Source organism: Tachysurus fulvidraco, chromosome 5 (genome assembly GCF_022655615.1).
Source record: "Tachysurus fulvidraco isolate hzauxx_2018 chromosome 5, HZAU_PFXX_2.0, whole genome shotgun sequence".
NCBI lineage: Eukaryota > Metazoa > Chordata > Actinopteri > Siluriformes > Bagridae > Tachysurus > Tachysurus fulvidraco.
In genome coordinates, this window is record NC_062522.1 from 6,378,196 (window position 1) to 6,388,725 (window position 10,530).

General features: G+C 38.8%; 1 long non-coding RNA gene across 1 annotated transcript; it reads left to right on the forward strand.

Annotated features, from left to right (window-relative positions):
• Window positions 1–1,328: 1,328 nt before the first annotated feature.
• On the forward strand, window positions 1,329–3,007 carry LOC125141299. The gene is made up of 2 exons (XR_007140684.1): window positions 1,329–1,640; window positions 1,730–3,007. It is a non-coding gene; the product is annotated as an uncharacterized LOC125141299 (long non-coding RNA).
• The last annotated feature ends 7,523 nt before the right edge of the window (window positions 3,008–10,530 follow it).

Sequence of the window (10,530 nt, forward strand, 5' to 3'; positions counted from 1 at the left end):
TGCAGTTTTACACATTCAACTTGCCCCTCTGGGTTTCTCTGGCCTAGAGCGGGTAACATAAACGTAGCAACCTTTATTTTGTCACATAAACGTTACAGCACAATGAAATTGTTTCTTCGCATATCCCAGCTTTGGAGGTTGGGGTCATAATACGGGGTCAGCCATGATACATCTCCCCTCGAGCAGTGAGGGTTAAGGACTTTGCTCCAGGGCCCCAACAGTGATAGTTTGGCAGTGCTAGGGCTTGAACCCGAGCTTTAACCTCTTGAGCCACCACTAAGTGTTCACTCACCTCCCAATATAAGTAAATGAATTGTTCTTAGCTCTGAATGAGTGTAGCACCTAAGCTAGTCTGTTTTCCTGGTTGGGTGTCACACTCTCATTCTTAAAGGAATAGGATCTGGATACACTATGAACCGTCGTGACGCTCTGCTTCCCTCATGGAAGAAGGAAGCCATCATGTTTACAACTGGAACAATTAGTGCTGAAGAGGATCAGCTAAACACTGGATTTTACAAAGGATATGATGTTTACATACCTGTTAGCTTGCATGACTTTCTTTAACAAACTAAATTTTCTTAGAATTTCGTCATTAGGATAAACGCTTTGCACTATATATTTTCATGAATACAGGCTCAGGTCTTCTATAGTACCTTCACTCTGAAGGTCTGTAACCCTGACAAGGTTAAAGTGATATTTAATATGATTTATGAATAAATATTTAAAACATAAATATATAAAAAAACATATTTATAATAAAATAATTAAAACATATAAAGGGTGGAGAAATCTTTTGAATGTTGTAAAAATAAATGTGATTTCTTTTTCTCTGCAGATGGATTGTTTTCATATCTGTCGAAAAATATCTTTCAAAAATCTGTGGGAAAAAGAAATTTGTCCTTTTCAATAAGTGTATTTTAGATATATACTCAAGGTTGGCTGGACATATTCTCTTACGAGACACATTCAGTCTGAACTCTGCTGTAACTATAGGATCATCCAGGCAAAAACACAGTAACAGAAATATTTAATATTCCGCTGGTTTCCAGTGAAACGCTGACGTTAATTTACTGATGTTATGATATTTACCAAGAAAGACAAGACCACTTTAGTTTACAGTAAACCTCTTACCTCATTACCTGTTGAGAGAAACCTTTTTGGTCTTGTTTTCGCCTTGTGGTCTGAAAGGAAGGGTAACCTCAAGGTTAGTGCACATTTTCCTGTCATCTCAGCTCTTCGTGTGACTTTGCTTTGATCCATTTTCTCTCTTTTCCCCCTGAGCTGGCAGGATTCAGCTGACGACCCCCCGTGCTGCTCAGCATCCGTTTAAACAGCGTTTGTTCTCCACCATATGGTCCACAATGTGGCTCCACCACACCCTAACACCAGTTGTCAGTGATTAGCAGATTGGGCAGAGGACGGACAGTGTGTGTGTGGCCTGAGTGCGTTGGTGGGGCAGGATTAATCATTACAGTGCATCTGTGCTAGCAGCAGAAGCGTGGCATGATGCCTAACCGCTGCCCTCGTTTTCCGGTCTGGTGGCTGCGTAATGACATGCCCTTTAACTTCACATCCTGTGCGATGATCGCACTTAATCGTGACCTGGACCCTGCGACATGACAAAAAGACACCACTAAATGGTACAAAAAATACAGAGAAAGAAAGTAAAGGTCACTCTGACGTCATGCGCTAAACATGAATATGGAAATATGAAACTTTTCTATTGCAGGAGTGTCAAAAACTGACGTTCATGAAACCGACAGAAACCGACTGCAGCTTGACAACAGGGGCAACAGGGGAAAACCGGGACTATGACGGGAAACAGGCAGAGATCCAAAACACATAGATCCATAAATCAGAGAGTTAGGCGAAAAATAAAAAGGCTTGGCAATGCTAGACACAATCAACACCATATTATTTGTCTAGGCCTAACATCTATGATTGCGAGATAACATCTGAGGCAGATCCAGACCAGCTATGTTCACGTGTCTCCACACATTTGTAGCACGGTTGCCAAACCTGCCAAAATCAACCCGATGTCACATCAGGATCGCTTCCATCCATGATAAACACATAAAACTCATTAAACCGTCGGACACTTGGATTGCTTGATGAATGGGGAAAAAAAAGCTAAAATTCATCAGGCTGCAATGCATTTTGTGCAGCTTTTCCTTTGGCTAATCACATGTTGCACACACGATTGCTTTCGGCAATCTCACAAACCACACACAACCACATGAAAGGAAAAAGAGGAAAGTAAAAAAAATAAAACACAAATAAAACGTGAGTTGCATTTAGATGTTGTGTATGGGGAGAGCAGCACATGCTGTCAGTGTTTGGGGAATTCAAACACACACACACACACAGCTTTACTTATACGTATATAACATAAATGTAGCAAACACATTTATTGTAGCAGTCCAGTGAGTTTTTTTTTGTGTTGTTGTTGTTGCTTAAAAGCTTATTGCAACACGTCTGATATAAAATGAGTCTGGACTCTGTAGCCTTTCAGTGTGACACATGGACCTTCAGATTAACCAGTAAAATACCACATGGTTATTACAGCTTCCTTTTATCACTTACATTATAGCAGCTAGTTCCTTTATCATCTTCACCCACAGAATATTCTCTAAATATACAATATATACTATGTTTCGTTGATGCTTCATCATGTAGGTTTATTTGCAATGATTTTGGACTCACTTTGACTTCTCTGCAGTTTACTGACTGACTCAACTGTCATATTTACATTTACATTTACAACCATATTTCAGTTTGTTGATGGCTTCCAAGAAAATACCTTCAGGGTAAATCTGTCTGTATATGATACTGTAACTAACAGAAATAAAAGTTTTTAGTTTTATAGCAGAGAAGTTGGAGAAGGTTGAGTTGCAGATTGATTGGTGGCTGTTGGAGATCATTAGATCTGGAGTTTGAATTTTATAACATTTCTTTATGTGAAATGTTTTGTATTGTGTTCATCATAAAAAACAAACAAACAAGGGAAGAAGTAGTAGTTGGAGAAATAATAGCACTATCACAGGATCAGGAAACAAGTTCCTTAATAATTTAAATTCTTCCTTTGTGCCTGAAAGCTTGCTGTCAAGAGTCCAGAGTCCAGAGTCCACAGTTTAAGAGTCCGGAAGAGAACATACATCATCCACAGCTACAGTTCAGCCTTCAGTCCTTCTCAAATAAGGAGGTCCAAGGCCTCCAAAGTGTTATTTCACACCAGCAATAAGTACATAATATAACAGCTGAAGAAATGTCATTTCTGCATGAGCAGCCATTACAATCTGCCATCCCTGTAGAGCGACCTTCACAAAATGGATGTTTTGACAAAACAGTTTTTATTTTTTTCCGAGTTTGCAGTGGAACATTTCAAATATTACCAAGTTATAGTGAACCATGTTCCTTCTTAAGTCTAGCTGCGTTAATTCAGTGAAGATGACTTTTCTGGCCTGTAATTCTCTGCGTATTTGTCCTTGGTCAATTGCTGTAGTAAATCACACTCCGGGGAAAATTGACTAAAGATAAATTGAACAGTGAAGGTCATTGAGGCTGTGATAGCCACAGCTTTTTTCTTTCTTCAGACAAAAAAAATTCCTTTACTCGAGAGTAACTGTATTGATGATGAATTACTTATTATTATTGACAATTAAAAACTGGAAAAGAACCTTGAAGTTTTCAAATCAAAGACTAGAAAAGAGCAAAGAAGGTCATTCTAAGCCCTGGTACAGTATTGTGTTTTCAGTCTTTAAGTCTTCCATCTAGTCACTGTTAACATTAATCTAGCAACACTTTACTGTATATAATTGTTAATATTCTCAATAAATCCCTGACTATTCATTTTTACTTACAACCATTAATGTAAAAAAAAAATCAAAAATCAAAACCAACTAAATTAACAATACTTAGATTTAGATTTCTGCTATTTGTTAGAATCCTTTTGAACGCTTTAGAAGTTCTTATCGATACATATTTCTTCATACTGGTTCACTGAGTGAAAGATTAAAAATACAGAGACATTTAAGCCTAAAAAAACATTGTTAGGCGGTGATATGGAAAAAAAAAAGGTTTTTCACCACTTGTCTCCTGCTATTGTCGGCTCAACATGCTTACAGGCTCGGGCTCCGTATTGACTATTTTTTATTTTAAGTTTAGTTATAGTAATTTGTGATTGCTTTGTAGCAGCTTACGAATGCTCATAATTTGACAGACGTTAAATTTTATTACGTTTCTTTGACTGTCGTTTCAAACCGAGGTGTTGTGTGATGAATCGTTTTTAAGCCTATAAAGCAATACTAGCGCTGCTTGTGTCTTGCCTGCTGCTAGCACATCAGAGGATACAGTTAATTCCAATTTATCCTCCAGAAGCACTGCTTTTCCTCAGTCCTCAACAAAGTCCCCCAAAGCAGACCCATCTCTCGGCTATTTCAGCCTAGGGTTAGGCGGTTAGAGATTTGGATATTGACCCACCCCAGTCAATGTTGAGCACTAACACTGACTGCCCACCTATTATTTGTACCAGCCCACACTAATTAAATTAGTCGGGAAGAACTTGAGAGAAAAACGACACTGGAATCAATTCATTCGGTGGCATTCTGGACCAGAGGTGGAATGATGCTCTGAGGCAGAGCTGCTAGAGAGTTGCAGAAGATTATTCTTGAAACGACAAAGGACCTGAGTAGCCTGTGGGGATAGAAATGGACAAATCCCTCTGATGTTGTAAAAGAGAATTTAGCATGAGGGTGTTAGACAAATTAACAAATCAGTGCAATTTATACAGTAGTATATGTAAAATAATTCCCTTGACACTTCAGAATACCAAAACTTATTCTGGGCAGTTCTGCCCCTGAGAACCGTTCTACCTCTCTAACTAATCCAGAATGACTTGTTTACAACCTTCCAGAGGTCTCCCACACCACTCCATTGCTACACTCTCTCCACTGGCTTGCCTACAAAGCCAAAAACGGACCAGCATAAACTGTCCTCAAAGCACTTTTCACACCTCACACTGCACCACCCTCCTGTAGATCCTCTAGCACTGCTCGACTGGCCTGATCTCACCATCTCTCAGGGTACAAGGAAGTCATGCATGAAGATTCTTCTCTGTTATATTGCCTGGGTGGTGGAATGAACTTCTCCTTGATGTCTAAACAGCCGAGTCACCGGCAGTTTTCAAACAACGTCTAAAAACCTACTTAAACCTATAAACCTTATGCCTGTGTGCAATTTTTTTTTTTGCCAAAATAGTTTTAAGACTGATATTATACTTAGTCAGTGACCTAGTGAACCAGTATCAGTATGTATTTATTGACCGAGGCTTCAAAATGCTTCTGAAGATCACTCTGGATAAGAACATCTTCCAAATGCCATAAATGTAAATGTAAATAATAAAAATATGGGTCATATAACCTTAACTATGAAAGTAACAATACTTAAATGAACTTCCTAGGCAGCTAAAAGGCTGAAACTGAGAACGCACAACATGGAAGCTCGTTTGCATTAAGAAAGTTGCTGTACCTCTGTGTTGTTTATTCTCTCTTTCCTTTTTTCTTTTTTCTTTTTACCATGTTTAACTCAGGCCTTAGTAGCATGCAAAAAAAAACGAGTCTGTGAGTCTGACTGTAAATCTCAGTGTGATTAGATACTAACATGAAATATGTATGGCAGCAAATGTGCTTTTTTGCACAGCACTCGTAATGACAGTGCAAGCACTTTTTATTAGATTTAAAGGATAACAAAAATAACTAAGAGTATCTCCTTTGTGAGTCGGTATAGGATAAAAAGAAAAAATTCCTGCATAGACTTCTACACTTCATACACAATGATATTGCAGAGAAAAAAATAAGTCATTACAGTAAAAGAAGGGAAAAAAATGACTGTGGTATAGGTTACAGCTTACATATAGTCTGCTTGCTCTACCATCTGCCTGCACTTCTTTACAGTCTTCTTCGCTTGTCTCCACTGTGGGGAGCTGTCGATTAGCTCATTTATTAGTAAACGCATCTGTGTAACTCTCACCGTATTCTCTGCTGGTTAACACACTCCTAACACACTTGCCTGTTTTGTTGTGCTCATGTTCAACAGTGAATGTCTTTGTCATGTCGCACTCAACAGTGTCGGTAAATGTGAAGCTCATATGAAAGTAGACACTCAGCGCTTTAAGAATTTGTAGTTTGTCTTAAGTATTTCTGTTTTCACCAAGCCTACTAGGGACAATATACTGTATTCGTAGAAATTGTTGATTTTTTTTTCTACACAAACTAAATGGTGATATCAAGCCCATCTCTGTTCTCTGTGATGCCCTAAGTGCTTGTTCATAAGCCTGAAAATTTGAAAGCGTTATCTTCAACCTTCCACCGGTGGAATGGAATGACAACGTACTGGTAAAAAAGCTTTAAGCTAATGACCTACAGGTACACTACATGAGTGGAGCATGGAGGGATGCAGGTTCTGGATCTTTTTTGGAAAGAAACAACCAGAATAGATAAACAAAAGTCTCTTAGAAAGAACAATTGTCAGGCAATAACAAATAGAGGTTAATTTGACAGATGTTAGATGTTAAGTCAGAGAAAATATTTACATTATTTACAGTCGGGTGTCACCCAGATTAGGATGGGTTTAGGATGGGCGATCCTTTCTGAGATCGATGCCTCTCAAGGTTTCTTTATTATATCATCTTAATTTTTCCTTGCCTTCATTGCCTCACAATATTCTACCACTAGTCTGGGTTTGATTTCTGAAGTAAATCTTGGAGATACGAAAAAAAAAAAAAATTGTGACATTGGTGACAAAGTCTCTCTGCAGTCTATGGCTTGAGTGGTAAATTCAATTTAATTGTATTGTTATACCACATCAACAACCGACACCGTGACAAAACAAGGGCTCACGGGTCAACAGTGGCAAAGAAAAACACCCTCAGACATGGAAAGAAGAGTCGAGATCTTTAAAAGAAACCAGCATAGTGTATACAGGAGTAGAAGATTCAAAACAAACAGTAATAAGTGGTTCTTAGATGTAAATCTACTGTATGGGATGCAGGTGAGAACATGCAGAGAAGGAGAGAAACTGTATCAACATCGATGCAGGACCAAACATAACAGCAGGAGATGAGTCAGAATCGTAGATGTAAGTTATTAGAGTGAATCAGACAGATCCAGACACAAGACAAGAGAATCCACAGCAATAGAAGTGTAATCCATTGTTTCAGTAAAGAGGTAGTGGTCGACATGTTTGCCTTGCACCTCTGGGGTTGGTGGTTTGCGTCCAGTTTGTGTATGTGGAGTTTGCATGTTATTCGAATACGTTCAGAGTTTCCTCCAGGTACTTCTTGTTTCCTTCGCCAGTCCAAAGACATGCATTGTAGGCTGATTGGTATATCTTAATTGTCTGTAGTGTGTGCAATTGTGTCCTACTATGGGTTGGCACCCCATCGATTCAGGGTGTCCTCTGCCTTGTGCCTCATCTACCCTGGAAAAGGCTTGAAACTTTGAAACTCCCTGTGTCCATATTGCATTTTGTGGTTAAAGTATAGACAAGTCATGTGGTACAGTTTGGCAGGGGAAACCCTGGCATTGAAATAGAACAGGACCAAATCCCTCATACAAGTCATCAGTTACAACTATAGATGGAAGGCTGTGGCTAAAGTGCTTGAGGAAGGGTGCTGTAGTAAATGTCAGGTATTCTGTCATGTTCAGGATAATGAGCTAATGTTTCGAATAAACCATCTGTGGAAATTAGCAACGCCTTTTTAAATGTTTTTTTATTTTAACATTTTTAGGGCATTGTCTAGTTTCTGGCTGCCTGGACCTTGCCACCATTCATGCCACCACACTCTTGACATAAAATGTATCTCAGGAAAGTTAATTAGGCTGCATCAAACTCACATTTCCAGTCTTAACAAGACGGCTGCTAGTTGTTAGCCTCTGCAGGCGTAGTGTCCATGTTGTTCAAGGGAATCAGAGTATATAGAGTATGTCATCGCTATGTAAGAAACTTGCCAAGCATGCCTCAGGACATTATTTACAAACAGCTGGAGTATGAAGCCGCATTGACAAGGCCGTACAGCATTACGGAACTACATAGTAGTTCTAGTGCTGCTAAATTGAAATAGTGCTAAGACTATCTTCCACTTGAGACTTTCAGACATGCGTATTAGACTGTGAGTATTATTTACATCCTGCTTTGTGAAAATGGTTGCTGACTTTAAATGCTCTTAGGCTGAGAGTTTAAGTGGTATTGGTACTTGATGGTGATCTAAATGGGGCTCTGGCTTTTTCCTCTGCATTAAAAAGAAACCCGTTGATCTTTGCATTGCAAATGCAGATTATCTACAATGATGGCTTTCAATCGCCATGATTGTCTTTAGGTGAACTCAGTGTAAATAAACATATTTATTAGATTTGATATTATTGCCTAGTCGTTTGAATAACAATTTGGAGCTCCAAGGCTTCTGGCAAACATAATCTGTTCTCTGGGGTATTTGTGAACATTATTACAACCCAGTCTAAGGTTGGCTGCACAGCATGAGTAAAGGTAAGGGGTTATGTTTCAGTTGGAGTGGAGGATGTATACGATGCGATAGAGTTTGGCAGGAGTTAGTTATTGTGATATACTGTAAGATATGTACCACATAATAGAACCGGGGAAATCTTCAGGGCAACATAAATGGAACAAAAATCACACCCCTTATACTGGTGCATATATATACTGTACAACAGATCAATATTTACAAAGCAAAAGAGAGACTCTATCAAATCTAGGCAGTAGAACAAAAACAATGGACAGACCAAGCTTGATGTAAGGATAGGTAAAGATCTACACCAGAGTTATCACAACCGGACAAGCGAGCACAACCACAAACACAACCAAATGAGCATCAGCAATTTGAAGCTGCAGACACTGGATTTCGTCCCAGTTTTATACTGTCACCCAACAATCACCTCATCAGGAGGCAATACTTGGCCGATGAGCAGCAGCTGTGGAGCAAGAAGGCCTGGATTGGATACAGACTGGACCGACCTGCAACACAAAACATGATACACATGGTACAATGTGTCTGAATGGTAGCTACAATTTACATTGGCTTTGAGCTTAATGTATTGTTGTGGTATAGTGTCCATTCCTGCAGATGTATACAAGCAATTCTCCAAATGATTAAAAGAGATGTTTAGATAAAAGCGCGTACAATCCAAGCAAAATCAGGCTGAAAATCGTGCAGCATATAGCTGGCTTGAGCCCCTGACTCATGAGGCAACCAGATCTCGAGGTCATTTCCATTTCAGACTCGCCTCTAGACCAGAGAATGTGCACTTGATGCTAGTTTGGAATTTCAGTCATTAAGTAAGCTTTCCTCCTACTCGCTACAGAAATCGGGTTAAACAGAAACGTACAGAAAATTCCTTCTCTCATTGCAATGATGCAAATATTCATTTATGAAATCATTTTCTAATCCTGAATATATACTTGAACTAGTACAAAAGCTTTCCATACTAGCTTGCTCTGAAATCTGGTATTATGAATTGGGACAAGCTTTCAGACCGAAGACTGAAAAACAGATCATTACCTTGATAATTCATCCTAGAGATCATCTTGTAATATTCACTAAATTCGTTGTAAACAGTATTGAGCCTGGAGTATATGTGATGTTCATTTCTGTTCTCTCACAACATGGACATATGGTTGGATTTTGTTGCAGTGTTTGTGGACTTTCGCTCAATGAAGACGCTGCATTTACGAACATAAAGAGCTCATTCTGTCACAGTGCGGAGAGCCTTTTGACGGCTAAAATGAATTAACTGCTGCTGACCTTGTACAGAAAATGGAGGAGAGCAAAGCCTGAGATATATTGCTCTCACTACTGCATTAGAGCAGGTTTATTTAACAGAAAAGTGTGGGATGGAATACACTATTGGAACTTTTATAAAAGCCCACATGAGCTGTGCGTAATTAATAATAGTAAAATGTAAAGAGAGCCTAAAATGTAAAATTTAATTCAATTCAAGTCAATTCAAGTTGTATAGTGCTTTTTAAAACAGTGCTAATGTAGTGTTCATACTCAAAACCAGATCTTGGTTTATTGGTAATCAATACTGATGCAGAAAATTGTATTCAGAGATAAATAAAGGTTGAAAATAATAAATAAAGAAAGAAAGTACAGACCAAAAGTTTGGACACCCCTTCTCATTCAAAGAGTTTTCTTTATTTTCATGACTATGAAAATTGTAGATTCACACTGAAGGCGTCAAAACTATGAATTAACACACGTGGAATTATATATGTACATAACAAAAAGGTGTGAAACAACTGAAAATATGTCATATTCTAGGTTCTTCAAAGTCGCCACCTTTTGCTTTGATTACTGCTTTGCACACTCTTGGCATTCTCTTGATGAGCTTCAAGAGGTCGTCACCTGAAATGGTCTTCCAACAGTCTTGAAGGAGTTCCCAGAGATGCTTAGCACTTGTTGGCCCTTTTGTCTTCACTCTGTGGTCCAGCTCACCCCAAACCATCTCGATTGGGTTC